The sequence below is a fragment of the Tupaia chinensis genome, unplaced genomic scaffold (assembly GCF_000334495.1).
Source record: "Tupaia chinensis unplaced genomic scaffold, TupChi_1.0 Scaffold145870_1, whole genome shotgun sequence".
Lineage (NCBI taxonomy): Eukaryota > Metazoa > Chordata > Mammalia > Scandentia > Tupaiidae > Tupaia > Tupaia belangeri.
The window spans coordinates 2,901,587-2,917,672 of NW_006205727.1; positions in this window are offsets into that span (position 1 = coordinate 2,901,587).

Sequence of the window (16,086 nt, forward strand, 5' to 3'; positions counted from 1 at the left end):
ACATCTTGTTGGCTAGAACACAGTCACATCATCATGCTTAACCACACAAAAGGCTGAGAAATGTGGTTCTTTATCTGTGCAAAATATGCCTAGCTAAAATTAGTGTTTACTCACTAAATAGGAAGGAAGAATCAGTATTTAAACATAACAGTCTATGCCTCAAAGGACTATGGGTTGGAACCAACAGATGGCATAATGGTTACATTGCTGGACCCCATGTAGTCAACCATGGTTCAAGTCCTGGACCTGGCAGCTTATAACTCACACTGGGCATGTGTGCATCTGTGACCAAAATCCCAAAAGGAGAATGGAGGATTGTGGTGTGGCAATCCCCCCTGGGGGCGGGGGGTGATTTCTCACTTTCTCTCTCTCTGGTGAGTGCACACACCCTATAGCAAAATTATCTAAAAAAATAAATAAACAAATAAATAAAGGATAAAATGTCTATGGGTTAAGAAATGTAAGATAATTATAGTAAATTTACTGAAAGAATAAATTAAGCTCTAGAAATATTACATTTGCTAGATTGTTTTATTGTAATGCAATCAATAGCATGGTGGTATGATACAAAAAGAAATCAAAGCTTGAGAAGAAGCCACAGGCCTTCAGAACAAGGTTCCACATGGCTACTGTGAACTAGATTTTTAAGGGAATGAAGATTTTCTACTAATAATTCAGCCTCCAACAAACGAGCTAGCGCAAGCACAATAGAACAGCAAAGAGATTCTGGATCACCTCTGTCTGCTTGCTCCTGAACATTAAGGCTGAACCTCAAGAATTTGAAAGAAACACAACATTCATCAGATGACAAGAAATCACCGCCGGATCACGAGAAACATGGGAAAACAAGAAAATACCTCTCCTCCTAGGGAAAAGAGTAACTCTTCATCCACAAGCAGTTCGGTGAAAATCATGGAAATGTCTGATAAGGAATTCAGATCATTCATAATGTCTAAGCTAACAGAGATGGAAGAGAAGAGAGATAATGAACTACTAAAGAGAAAGGAGAAAGAAATTGATGAGTTCCAAGAGATGAGGAAATTCCTGCAAGATCTAAAAGTGGAATTACACACTTTACAAAAGACTCAAACGGAACTGCTAGAGATGAAGTCTATAATACAAGAAGTAAAAATCTCCCTGGAAAGTATTAAAAGCAGACTAGATCATTCAGAAAATAGAATCTCAGATGTAGAGGAGAAAATGGCCGGCCTAGAAAAATCCACCATGAAGACTGAGAAAATGGCACAAAAATTTGAGAATAATATGCGAGAAGTACTGGATACCATCAAACGTCCAAATATCCGGATAATTGGCATTCCAGAAGGTGAGGAAACCCATAAGGGCATTGATAATCTATTCCATGAAATCCTGCAAGAAAACTTTCCAAACCTAGAGAGGCATTCAAAGATCCAGTCCCAGGAAATACAACGGACCCCAAATAGAATCAACCCTAGAAGATCTTCTCCAAGACACATTATAGCCAGGTTGACCAAAACTGCAGACAAAGACAAGATACTAAGATTAGCAAGAGAAAAACATCAAGTTACCTACAAAGGACATCCCATCAGGCTAACAGCAGATCTCTCATCAGAAACAATAAAAGCGAGGAGAGAATGGGAAAATATATTCCAAGTGTTAAGAGAGAAGCAGTTTCAGCCAAGAATACTGTATCCGGCAAGATTATCTTTCAGGTGGGAAGAAAAGACAAGAACATTCTCAGATAAACAAAACCTGAAAGAATTTACCAGCACCAGACCAGACCTCCAAGAAGTTCTCAAGGATGTGCTGTATCAGGAAAACTAAACGCAGATACATGGAAATAAGAGTCCAAAAACTGAGAAAGTAGCTAACTTAATCATAGGGACAAGTCTGGAGTTGAATACTATATCCCAGAATTTAATCAGGAAAATTGAACCAGAACAGAAGATAAAAGTATATGAGACTGATAGGTTCATGCACCTACCATTTGAACAGAATCCTAACCTGTTTCCGGGCTTTAAGCAAAGTTCCTTGGCGGTTCTTTGATTTAAGTTAAAACTGGTTTTCTTAGTAGTAACGAGGGAACTCACCTTTGAAAGTAGTCAGGTTATGTAGGAAATTGTGTGATCAATGCAATGTGGGTGGGAAGGGAATGGAGGACAATTTTGGACACTGGAGGTGGTGTGAGAGGAGGGTGGGAAGGGACAGAGGGTCAGAAAGAGGGATGGAAATAATTCTAGCAACTAGAATTGGAAATTTATTTTTTTTGTAATGTGCATGATTGAGTCACTATGCAGTGTGTACTGGATGGGAGATCGCATTTTGTGTGCTGTGATGATGCCTAGGGAAGGAATGTAAATTGAGTTACAAAAAAAAGTTTCAGGAAAACAAAATATATCTATTCAATGACTGCAGTAGGATATGTAGCCCCAGTTAGGTGCTAATTTATAGGATGTGTAAAGTTAGACTTGTGCTCATGGAAATGTGTGTGTCACATGAGTTTGCTAGGAGGGTATTTGGATTGATGAGGGTCTTTGGTGATTCAATAAAATGTGGGGGGAAAATGGTATAGAAATAGATAACTGAGTCAGTGTGGGAGGAGAACAGGAGGTGGCAGAGGGTAAGAGAGGGAACCAAGGATGGGGGAGAAAAAGCAAAACATACAGAAAACAAGAAATGGAAGATCATTTGCTAATAATAACATGTTTGTTGATGTGCTTGATTGAGACAATATACAGTGTACAATGATGTACAGTGAATGAATGCAAATAAATTGGAGAGAAAAAAAAAAGAAATCAAAGCTTGAGAGAAAAAGAATTTTTAAATATAAGCCAAAGGTTATAATTTCTAAAGGATAAATTTCTGAACATTTTGATACGGTTTAGAAAACCTGATAAATTAAAGGCCAGGCTCATACTTTTTCAGATAATATTTTTATACTATACCATTGGCTATGCAAGAATTAAAAAGTAGAGCCCCTCCAAAAGTGTGTCTTTTGCTATCATGGTGAATAATTTTTTGTTTTTTGTTTTTTGGTTTTTTTTTTGAGAGGTCTTTGTTATAGGGCACGTGTGCTCACCAGAAAGACAGAGAGAGACAGAGAGTCAGAAAGAGAGAAATCACTCCCCAGGGGGAATGGCCATGTCGCAATCTCTCCTCCTCCATTCTCCTCTCAAGATCTTGGACACACATGCACATGCGCCCAGTGTGAGTTTAAACCACCAGGTGTTGGAACTCAAACCACAGTCTACTACATGGGAGTCCAGTGACATAAGCCATTATGCCAACTGCTGGTCCCATGGTGATTTTTGAAAAAAGTCTTCAAACACTTGTATCTACCTCATAATGAAATACATGTCAATATATTACTCACTCATGAAATATTTTCTCTAGGACATTTCCAAAACAGCACTTCGGTTGACTGGGTTTATGGGAATTATGCAAAGCATCTGCCTCTTCTGAATTCTATGAGACTTGAGAGGATTTTATAAAGTGATGTCAAAGGGTAAAAAAGTAGTTTAGCATGGTCATTTCTAAATAATTACTTAGTTTGAGGACTATCTATCTGCTTAAAATACTTTCCTTTAATGTCTATATTTAGTAAACTCTTCCTTGATCTTCAAATTGTAATACATATTTATGCTATTAATTTTCCAGTGACTCTTCTAAAATACGTCACTATCCATCACTGATCTAAATTAAGCGCCAACTCATGTTTTAAAATGCAAAACTACATTATATCATAACCTTTGCCTCTTTTTCCTTCAGGGCATTCTTACCTCTACTCTGGGCTTTAAAATATTATTAGTTTAGTAATAGTGTCTTTGATACTAGAAACCAAAGTTAAGAAAATCTATTTAATTCAATGCCTAACCTTTTTTCAGGGGGATTAATGTGTACTTTTTTTATTTAATAGCCCATGAAAGTTTAGCTTTAGATAGATCAATCTTTGATTTTGTTTTCTGAAGAGGGTTTTTTGCCTGCTTTCCAGATGATGCTAACAAATTATTGTCCTTTCTTACTCAGGCATAAATGCCTGAAAACTCTATTTCTTTCCCAAAATTAACCAGTAATACTCTTCTCAGACAGCAAGATACCTGAATGTCTAAACATTTATCTATACTAATATAGGCTTATTTCATGCAGTTGCCTGCCAAGCAGGAACTAGGCTTTCAGTTTCATCTCATCCAAGAGACTTTCAGTCCCAAGGACTGATGGCAGGTTCCAATTGTTAAGTCATTCTTGCTTGAACTGAATTTTAAAGTCAAGCTCCTACTGTTAAAGAATGTAGTTCAAAGAGGATGTTTAACCAGAAATGTTGCAATTCTAAATATAATACTCTTGGCTATGGATTTTGTTCTTCTTGTCATTATTTTTTTTCAAATTTGGGTGCTGAGTAAAATTCCAGGGCCGCAAAGAATGTGTAAGGGCAACCAATGCTGCATAATAGTTCTTGTTTGGGTACATTCTCTTTGTAGTGATTTATTAAGGGAGACTGAAAAAGCCTGATTAAAATGCATAAACAGTGCTGAACAGTAAACAACCATGTCTAAGGATGAAAAAATGGGACCCACATGCTGTGCATGGAAATTGCCCTTAACAACATGGCCTATTGTTGAACAGATAGGAAGCCAAAGGTTGCTTGTAATCAAATTTGAAGTTTCCCATCACTTATAAAAGCAACACTTCCTTGTGCAAACGTTTCAATTTGTTGTAGTTAAAAACTGCTTCCTGACTTAATCCTTACAAAAACCAGGAGTTCTTTTGACTGTCAGGTGGACAGAAAAATTCAGACAGGGAGCCCATTAGACTTTAGAAAATGAAACCAAGTTTGTCTGTGGATGGAAAAATAAAATGTAAAGAAGCAAATTAAAGCAACAAAAGGAAACAAGATAATTATTCCTTTTGTATTTCACTTAAGCTCAAGATAATTATTCCTTTTGTATTTCACTTAAATGGAGAAAAAGTTTGATTGATTGGCTAGGTGCTCAAATCACTTTTCTCACTCAAAAAATGAAATAAATTTTAAACAAACAAAAAAACTGGCTCACTCTAGGTTGAATCTATAGAAAAATAACTCAGTAAAAAATTCATTAATAACATCACGAGACTTACCTGTTGGGATGAATTATGTGGACATAGATACAGAAGTTGTTATATAATGGTAATTGCTTAAATTTATTATTTAAAGACTGTTGATTGCTTATTAAGGCAATAAAAACTCCTAATCTTTTAAGTCATGTGTATCCTACTATATGGATGATAACATAGGAAAGTATAAAGGAAAAAAATTAAAGAAATTTGAATAATTTCTTTAAAATATTAGTTACATGAAGAACATCTTTAAGGGAATTTGAAGAATAAACAAAATAGTTATTATCTTCCATTCTCCTAACCAAATTTAAAAATAATTATTTTTTATATTATAATAATAATGTAATAGACAACTTATACCAAAATATTTGTGTAAGCTTTTAATTTCTTCTCTGAGATGAATTCCATCAAATATTATTTGAGGCTCATTGGGATACAAACAACTCACTTATTGAAAAATAGCCTTTCAGAAAAATCTTATTAATTTTCATCCTGTAGAAGTACATGAGACTATATCAAAAGCAGAATTTAGTCCTCTTTTTCTTAATCTGCACCAAATTAATAAGTAAAAATGGCATTTTTTAAAAATGATGTGCATGTCTTTGATATGTCTTTTATAATTTTAATAACATTTATGATTTTATCATTATTGTTCTTGTATGAAATGCCTGTTAATAATGTCTCTGACATAGGGGTCAATATGATACAAAAATTAAGAGAAAATTCACATAAAGTACTTAACACACTGACTAAAAATCTTAAATTATTAATAAGTAATTATAATTGTGAAAATTGATTTGTTTTTGTCTCTCTGTATAATATATATAAAAGTGGTCAGTAAAAAACTCAATTCAGATGAATGCAGCATTACCATTATTGAGTTTATACTCAACGGTAAAATAAAATTGTCCTTTTTAGAGAGAACACAAAATAAATTAATGGATGGAGGAAGTTCTTGGTAATTAATTTATTCATGCCTCCTTGAATCCCCATAGCCATCACTAGTATGAATACCTGTGCTTTATTTCACTGTGGGAACAGAGTGATGAGTCCAAGTTCTCAGTCGATAGAGGTACAGAGATGTTTGTTATCTCAAAAATTGTCCTATACACGAAAGTATGTAGAGAAATGTTGCAGCCTGCAGTGCACAGAGCTGCCAGCTACTAGAAGAGAAATGCAGGTCTGGGCCAAGTGTGACCTCAGAGGCCAGGATCTACAACAGAGGAGGCATTGAAGGGGTTCTTGCTCCTACTTTGAAACCAGAAAATAGGACTTTCAGTATGTTACAGAAATGGTGGTTAATTTTTATCAAAATCAAGAGCATAAGTCCTCATTTGTTAAGAATTGCAACCTACTAAGCCAGCTTCATACACCTAGATTCCTGTCTCACCAATCCAGCACTACCTTGCTACATAGTTGTCATTGTAAAACACAGGATGGATTAGGCTTTTCCCATAATAGTATGTTGTGTGTATGTATGGTGTTTTAGACAGCATTTCACTACGTGAGATTTTCCTACACAGCCTCCTGAGTAGGTGGGACTACAGGTGCACACCAGTGTGCTCGGATTTTTAGAATGAGCTGGCAATCAAACCCAGGCCTCAGGTGGCCTCATCCTGCTAAATAACAGTATCCAGTACATGCTATCATGCTGGCCCATGAGAGTATTTTAGACACTTTTTAGGCCTCTGCACATTAGCTCATGACATAGTCTTAACAATTACTGACATTCAATACCCTTCTCCATCTAGCCCTAGCCAGTCTTCTTCACCATCATCTACACCTCATTTCTCTGCACGTTCACTGTGCCAAATACTAGTCTACTTGCCAGTGTATGCCCACATGGACTGTAGGCATTCATTTCTTCAAGGTTTTTTTCATATTTACTATTCCCTGAACCTGGAATGCCCTTCCTCCTGTCACCATTGACAAAGAGCAATCCTATTAAAAAGATGGATTCTTTCCATCTTATTTATTCATTCCTTATTCTGTAGTCTATGTGTCGTGTGGTGTATTGGCACATTTTCTTCTGTTTCTTCTTATTATTTTAATTTTTTGCCAGAGGGCATGTGTAATCATTGGAGGGGGTAGTGAAGAAAAACTCCCCCAGAAGACATGGTTATACAGCAATCCCTTCTCCATTTCTTCCTCCTTTCATGATTTTAGACATGCACACACATGCATGTTCTCAAATAACCAGGTCTGGAACTCAAACCATGTGGTCAGCCATGTGAGATCCAGCTCACTGAACTCACTTAGTAATATGGCCCTTGCCTCATATTATTTATAGCTCTTTACACAAATGAGCATATGAAAAACTGTGACCATATATTGACCATGTTTGATTTCCCCAAGGCCTACCACAACACTTCACAAAAGGGAAGTGACTAGTAGTTGTTTCATGGCTTGAGTTAAATCTGCAATGGTGAATTTTAATTGTTTTCTATATAAACATAAACATAACAAGTTCCTTTCTAAGAAAAAGATACTCTCCACTGATTCCAAAGTAGGATGCCATATAAAATATAACATCTAAATTCCAAACTCAAATTTAACTGGAAATACTGTATTTTTGTTGTTGTTTATTAAGTCTGGCAGTCCTAGTCCAAACATAAAGTTTCTCCACTGTGAAGGTTAACGTCTGAGCAACAAAGAATTAGTGAATGTAAAACTATTCTCTGCCAGTTCTGCTATAGTAATGGGTATATAGTCACTATGACTCTCCTTTATGTTCAGGACAATGTAATGTTTTTAAGAAGAAAAAGAGATCAAAGTTCATTTATCATTTGATCCTTATATTCTCACAGTCATTCTCATTTGACGAACCCAAGAGCTGTGATTCCAAGTATTAATACAAATTCTACAAATTGCTAGTTGTTCTGATAAATAAGATAGCTAATATTATCCTTTGAGGTCATTGGCATTCTGCTTTTGTACCATCACCCAGAATGTTTTTTCAAGCTTCCCTGGGTCTCCTTTATGGTCTCTCTGGCATCCAACCACAATGGGGTCAGTGTGGGGCTATGGTTGTGCCAACCTTCTATTCTCATCCCTGAGGGTCCATATCTACCTCAAGTTATTCGATAGCATCTTCTAACCTAATTCCCCACCCACACTTACCTCTTAGCACAGCTCTTCTCTTTTCTAGTTTCCTAGGCAACAGTTTGCAAGTCTGATAATAAACCATTGCTTGCCAACTTAAAATGAGAGATCAGTAGAAGCCCCAGGATTCTCTTTTGCTGCTAGATAACATCTGCATTTAAACACTAACCTTGTGTCTGGGGACAATTCCTGGCTCCCCCTTAGTTGTCTAATCAAAAAGGGTTGGAATTTCCTGTAGGAGTGGGTGATGTACTTTCTGAGAAAATTGTTTCTTTGGAGAGAGAAACTTTGCAGTATCCTCCAAATAAAACTAGTGAGCAGCTGTCTCCTGATGAGTTAAGCAGAATCTGCCTTATTTACAGAAGTGTAACTGGTATGTTTATGCCTCACCAGTCTGATTACAAACTAATTTCATATTTATCCAAATTCCACCCAAGTTGAGCCCCTAGTTGCCTGTAGGAACTTATTATTCCTCTTAAGAGTCCCCTCAATGTCTTCCTGTATGCCGTTAGAGTGGAAACCTTTAGTGGTTCTCAAGTCTGGCCACTGTCAGATCTGTTTCTTTACTTCAGCAGACAGAGACTCCCAGAAGAACATGACTTCACTGGAAAAATACTCGCACAGAACCTCAGATACATTTTTTTTTAAAAAATATAGCTGACTCATTGCAGGGAATGTTTTTGGTCATTCAATGTATTAAATAGGTAAGTGTCACTAGGATAAAATCAACAACCTGGGACACAGTCATGACTGAGGTTAGTGGATCATACAAACTGTTAACAGATAGATATGTGAGAGAACCTGGAAGAAAACTGTGTTTGCTGAATTAGGCAGAGCAAAGGCCTTCTCTTCAAGGAGTGCACAGCCTTCCATTTGCCAGCATAGTGTTCCATACCCAAAAGTTGTGAAGTCCCAGAAAGCAGTGTATGCATTAGGATACTGGTTGCTGAAAACTGAAACCAACTGATGCTAACTTTAAAAATCAGAGAGAATTTGGAACCAGCAGATGGTATAATGGTTACATCACTGATCTCCCATATGGCTTACTGAGGTTCAAGTCCTGGATCTGGTGGCTTGAAACTCACACTAGGGTGTGTGCCTGTGTACCCTGAACCCCATGAGGAGAGGAGAAGGGATTGTGATATGGCCATCACCCCTAGGGGGGTGGTTTCTCAATTTCTCTCTGTCTCTCTCTTTCTCTCCAGCAAGTATATAAGCCCTATAGCAAAACAAAACAAAACAGAGCTTTTTCACAACAGGTTTGCTGCCAGAACACAGGTGTGAAGCCTCCCCCCGCCCCGAATCAAAGCCAAAATGGAAAAGGAAAAGACTCATATCAACATCATTGTCTTTTTTTTTTTTTTTTTTGAGAGGTTTTTCGCTATAGGGTGTGTGCGCTCGCCAGACAGACAGAGAGACATAGAGACAGAAAGCGAGAAATCACCCCCCAGGGGGGATGGTCATGCCGCAATCCCTTCTCCTCCATTCTCCTCTCGGGATCTTGGGCACGCACGCACACGCACCCAGCGTGAGTTTTAAGCCACCAGGTCCGGGACGCAAACCGCAGTCGACTACATGGGAGTCCAGCGACATAGCCATTACACTAACTGCTGTTCCCAACATCATTGTCTTTGTACACATAGATTTCAGCAAGTCCACCACTACTGGCCATCTGATCAATAAATGTGCTGGAATCGACAAAAGAACCATTGAAAAATTTGAGAAGGAGGCTACTCATATGGGAAAGAGCTCTTTCAAGCATACCTGAGTCTTGGATAAACTGAAAGCTGAACAAGAGCATAGTATCACCATTGATATCTCCCTATGGGAATTTTAGACCAGCAGGTGTTATGTGACTATCACTGATGCCCCAGGACACAGACACTCTATCAAAAACATGATTATATGGGACCAGCAGTTAGCATAATGCCTATGTCTCTGGATTCTCATGTAGTCGACCATGGTTTGAGTCCCAGACCCAATGGCCTAAACTCATGCCAGCGCATGTACATGCATGCCCAAGATCCCAAAATGAGAGTGGAGGAGAAGGGATTGCAGTGTGGCCATTCCCCTTGGGGTGGGGGGGTGACTTCTTGCTTTCTGTCTCTGTCTCTCTGTCTTTCTGGTGAGAGCATGCGCCTTATAGCAGAAACCTCTCAAAAACAAACAAACAAACAAACAAACAAACAAACAAAAACATGATTAAGGCACATCTCAGGCTAGTTACGCTATCTTGATTGTTGCTTCTGCAATTGGTGAATTTGAAGGGGGTATCTCCAAAAACAGGTAGACCCATGAGTATGCCCTTCTGGCTTTCACACTGGATGTGAAACAATGAATTGTTGGTGTTAACAAAATGGATTCTACTGAGTCACTCTACTGACAGAAGATACAAGGAAATTGTTAAGGAAGTCAGCACCTACATTAAGAAAATTGACTACAATCCTGATACAGTAGCATTTGTGCCAATTTCTTGTTGGAATGGTGAAAACATGTTGGAGCCAAGTGCTAATATGCTCAAGGGATGGAAATTCACCCGTAAAGATGGTAATGCCAGTGGAACTACAATGCTCAAAGCTCTGGATTGCATCCTGCCACCAACACATCCAACTGACAAGCCCTTGTCTCTACTGTTCCAGGATGTATACAAAATTGGTGGTATTGGCACTGTCCCGTGGACCGAGTGGAGACTGGTGTGCTCAAACCTGGTATGGTAGTCACCTTTGCACCAGTCAGTGTGACAACTGAAGTAAAGTCTGTTGAAATGCACCATGAAGCTTTGAACGTAGCTCTTTCTGGGACAGTGTAGGCTTCAATGTCAATGACGTATCTGTGAAATTGATTGACTAAAGGTTGTACAAACACAAGAGATGGGTGTGAATGCCAGATGTGGTGTGTGTGGAGAAGTGGGTACTAAGGAAGGGCATTTGGAGGAGGGATATGGAGGCAGAGCATTGACGGGATGGGGAGGTATGGTGTTATTGGTTGAAGATATTTTGATCAACTGGACTGGGGGGAAATGTTCACATGTTGAAATGTTCACATTGTAAGCTAAATAATGTGATAGAATGTATATAGAAAAAATAAGATTAAAAATTAAGAAAAAAGTTTGATGTGGTAGTGTTGCTCGTGACAGCAAAAATGACCCACCAATGGAAGCAGCTGGCTTCACTGCTCAGGTGATTATCCTGAATCATCCAGGCCAGATCAGTGCTGCCTATGCCCCTGTACTGGGTTGTCACACAGCTCACATTGGTTGCTGAGCTGAAGGAAAAGATTGATCATTGTTTGGTAACAAGCTGGAAGATGACCCTAAATTCTTGAAATCCGGTGATGCTGCCTTTGTTGATATGGTTCCTGGCAAGCCCATGTGTGTTGACAGCTTCTCTGACTATCCTCCTTTGGGTCATTTTGCTGTTTGTTATATGAGACAGACAGTTACTGTGGGTGTCACCAAACCCATGGACAAGGCTGCTGGAGCTGGCCAGGTCACCAAGTCTGCCCAGAAAACTCAAAAGGCTAAATGAATATCTCTAATTCCTACCACTTCAGTGTTAATCAGTGGTGGAAGAACAATCTGAGAACTGTTAACAATGCATCATAAAACCTTCAGAAGGAAAGGAAAACATTTTCTGGACCTTTTTTGTGTATGTGTATGACAGTTTTTTTGTTTGTTTGGTTGGTTGGGGTTTTTTGAGGCTTTTGCTACAGGGCGTGTGCATTCATTCACCAGAAAGACAGAGAGAGACAGAGAGACGGAAAGCGAGAAATCACCCCACCCAGGGGAGATGGCCACGCCACAATCCCATCTCCTCCATTTTCTCGGGATCTTGGGCACCCATGCACACACACCTGGCATGAATTTAAGCCACGGGTCCAGGACTTGAACCATGGTCAACTACATGGGAGTCCAGCAACATAGCCATTATGCCAACTGCTGGTCCCGTGTGTGACAGTTTTAAGTTATTCATTTTAAAATCAGTACTTTTTAAAAAATATATTTTATTTAACTTTATTTATTTATTTTAATTTGACCAGAGAGGGACAGAGTGAAAGAGAGAGAGAGAAAGTGAGAAAGCAAGCCACCAGTTCCAGGACTCAAACCATGGTCGGTCATATGGGAGTCCAGCATCCTTGCCCACCACGAAACCTGCCAGTCCCAAAATCAATACTTTTTAATGGAAACAACTTGACCAAAAATGTGTCACAGAATTTTGAGACCCATTAAAACAAAGTTTAATGAGGAAAAATATTATAAAGACACAATGATGTCTCAGGATTTAAGGAAGAAAGAGGCTTTTGAGTACTACAAGTGAGAATCTCCAGCAAATCACAATCCAGTCTCTCAGCTTTCCTATTCTGTGTTGTTTCATTCTTTTTTCACTCTTTCTTTTCCAACCAGCTTCCTTTGCTCCCTTATCTTTGTGGAGGAATATGGCCTCTAACCACTGTGTCAACCCCACAAAGAGATAGAAAACTTTTCTTGAAGGTGGGTATAGTGAATGGGAATTATTCAAACTGTATTTCTCAAAATGGCTGTCAAGTGCCTGCCTCCATGGGAGGGAAGAAAACTAAGGTGTCATTGTGAGCTGGGCAGACACTACAAAAAGTGTAAATTACAGGCAGTCACAACTACCATCTCCCTAGTTTTCCCCTGACTCAGACAATCTTGGAATAGGAAACAGAAGAGATGCAAAATATTTGGTCATATGATGTTAAACTGGTGACAAAGCAAAGTCAGAATGATAATAAAGTATACTAAAAATTGTAATTCATGAAATGGAATGTACTATAACATATATCTGAAGCACCTATTCCACAAACCCTAACTGTCTGTTTGTCTTCCTTTATTGTCAAGTAAGAGACTTCTTAGAAATAAAACTTTGGGTCAGCTGGTGGGGTGGTTATTAAGGCAGCTGGATCTCACATTCAGAGACTTAATATTCACACCAGGAGCATATGAGTGCATGCTCAAAATCCTAAAAGGAGGGAGAAATGGAGGAGAAGGAATTGTAGGGTGACCATACACCATGGCGGGAAGGTAATTTCTCACTTTACCTCTCTGTCTCTGTCTTTCTCCTGCAAGCGAACACACCCTCTGGCAAATTTTGGAAGGAAGGAAGGAAGGGAGGGAAGAAGGGAGGGAGGGAGGGAGTTAGTTAGTTAGTTTGTTCAATGAATTGATTTAAAATACCATTATTCCATTTTGGTTTATAAAGGGTTTTTTTTTTTGCTCTAAAATGACTAATTACTTATTATTGGCAGAGTTTGAGCCACCTGTCTAAGTTTCCTCAGTGCAATTTGATCTCATTTCAAATACTCTCAAAAGAAGCATTTGAAATCAATCTTTCAAAAAGTTAACCTTGGGATACTGTCTTAGTCCATTTTATATTGCTATAAAGAATACCACAGACTGGGTAATTCATAAAGAAAAAAATTGTTTATCATAGTTTTGAAGGAAAGGAAATTCCATGTAAAAAGTGAGGGCTTCCTATTGCATTATCCCATGGCAGAAGGGCAAATGAGCTCACAAGACAGAAAGGGGAAATCAAGTCAAGGTGATGCCTTTTCAGGAGCTACTCTCACAGAAAATGTTATGATAATCATGTTAATTCATTCATGGGCATGGGGTCTTCATGACCTAATCACCTCTTAAAGGTAATTAATGCTGTTACCATGGGAATGTTAACCTGAATTTTGGTGGGGACATCCAAACCATGGCAGATGCCATTCAGCTCTGTTTCGAAGAACTAATTATGTTAATGAAATCTTACTCAATTGAACCACTAGTTATGTTAATGAAATCTTACTCAATGCTGCTCCTCATTTTTCTTCCTTTTCTGTGTGTGTGTGTGTTGAGGGGGGTCCCCTTTTACTGAGTGGTTATACTTTCTACTCACCTCTTACAGTATTCTCCAAAGCATTTTTCATTACTGAGGACAGAATCTGATTGCTTTTTCCTATTTCCAAAATCCCTTCCAGAGGGCCTGGGTTGAGTCATGCTCACAAACATTAACAGACCATTTTGGTCCATTTGATAACAGGACTCTTCCTACATTCTGTCCCTGCATAGTATCTTTGCCATGGGTGAGTCATGCCCACAAACATTAACAGACCTTTTTGACTATTGATAACAGGACTCTTCCTACATCTTGTCCCTGGGACAGTTATATTGTGATGTATACAAGCCCCCTTACCTCTGTTAAAGTACACTCTTTACTGACCCTTTTCTGAAACATAGAAAACTCACCTATCACCTACATGTCCCTGCTTCTAGATATCCCAGGGCTTTTTTGGCCAGACCAATGGGAAAATTCTTTTTCACTAATTCCAAACCTTGTCTCTAGCTCTCAAAACTGAATAAAAGTAACCACTGTATCTGAGCACTTCTTTGCCTGGAGAAAGGCAAAGGTGCCTTTGCTTTTGCCTTTCTCCAGGCTTGGTTTCTCATATTCGTGTTTAGAAATAAACTGTATTAATTATTATTTCTGCATGATTATTTCTGTCAACATTATGTACTCTTACCATACAATAAATTAGTGCATTCCTCCAGTTTATGTTTATTCACTTACTATAAAAGTGCTGTAAGCATATTTTCTAACTCTCAAGGAATTTAATTTAGTGGGTCACAAATTTTCTACAATGAACATGAAATTAATTTTTTTTAATTTTATTGTAGTAAAATACACATATAAACCTTTTAAAGTGTATAATTCAGTGATAATAAATTCATTCACCATGTTGTGCAACCATCACTAACATCTAGTTTCAGAACTTCTTCACTATCTCAAAAGGAAAACCCCATACACATTAAGCATTCCCTCACCATTTCCAATTCTCCTCAGTCCCTGGTAACCACTCAGCTGCTTTCTGTCCTTATGGGTTTGCCTATTCTGAACATTTCATATCAGTGGAATCATATAAGATGTGGTCTTTTTGGTGGCTTCTTTTACTTAAAATAATTTTTGTAAGGCTTGATCATGTTGTGACATGTATTAGAATGTCATTTCTTTTTTGGCTGGATAATATTCAGTTATGTGTACATACCACATTTTATTTATCCAGTTATCTATTGGTGAACATTGAGTTATTTCCAACTTTTGGATATTATGAAATATCCATTCACTTTATACTTTTAAAATATGTTTAATTTAAACCATTACCCTTAAGAGATTATAGAGATCTTTTTCAGAACTTCATATACTTCAGTGCTTTATGTTTAAATAATACAGTGTAAAATAAAGGGTCAGGCAATATATAATCAACACACAATAATTTATTAAGGAAAACCACTAGGTTTTGTGGTAGATTAAAAAGAAGCAGGCCAGCCCATAGCATGGTGGTTAAGGAAGTTGGAGCCCATATGGCCAACTGCATGGTTTGAATTCTGGACTCAGCAGCTTCAAAAATATGCTATACATGTGGGCATACATGCCCAAAAATTATGACAGGATGGAGAAATGGATGAGAAGATATTGCAATGTGATCATTCCCCTAGAGGTGTTCGCTCGCTCTCTCTCTCTCTCTCTCTCTCTCTCTGGCACATACCCTCTAGCAAATGTTTAAAAAAGAACAATGAGAAGGAGAATGAAGAAAAAGAAGAAGAGAAGACAGAGGAGGAGGAGAAGGAGAAGGAAGAAGGAAGGAAAAGAAAAATTAAATGTAGATTTTGTCATCAAGAAATTATAATAAATTCTAGAACATGAAAGTCAAAAGTCCAGCATTTAATCCAAAGCAAGTCTTGTTCTGCCTTTTAGTCAAAAACAGCTTAGTTTATAGTACCAACTCAGGGCTTCCCCTATAAACTAGGACACATCATGTCTGCATGATTTAAATGCTTACTTAAAACAATGAGCTTCCCTAAAGGATTGGGGAAAAAAAAGTGATACTCTTATCCTAAAATAAATCACT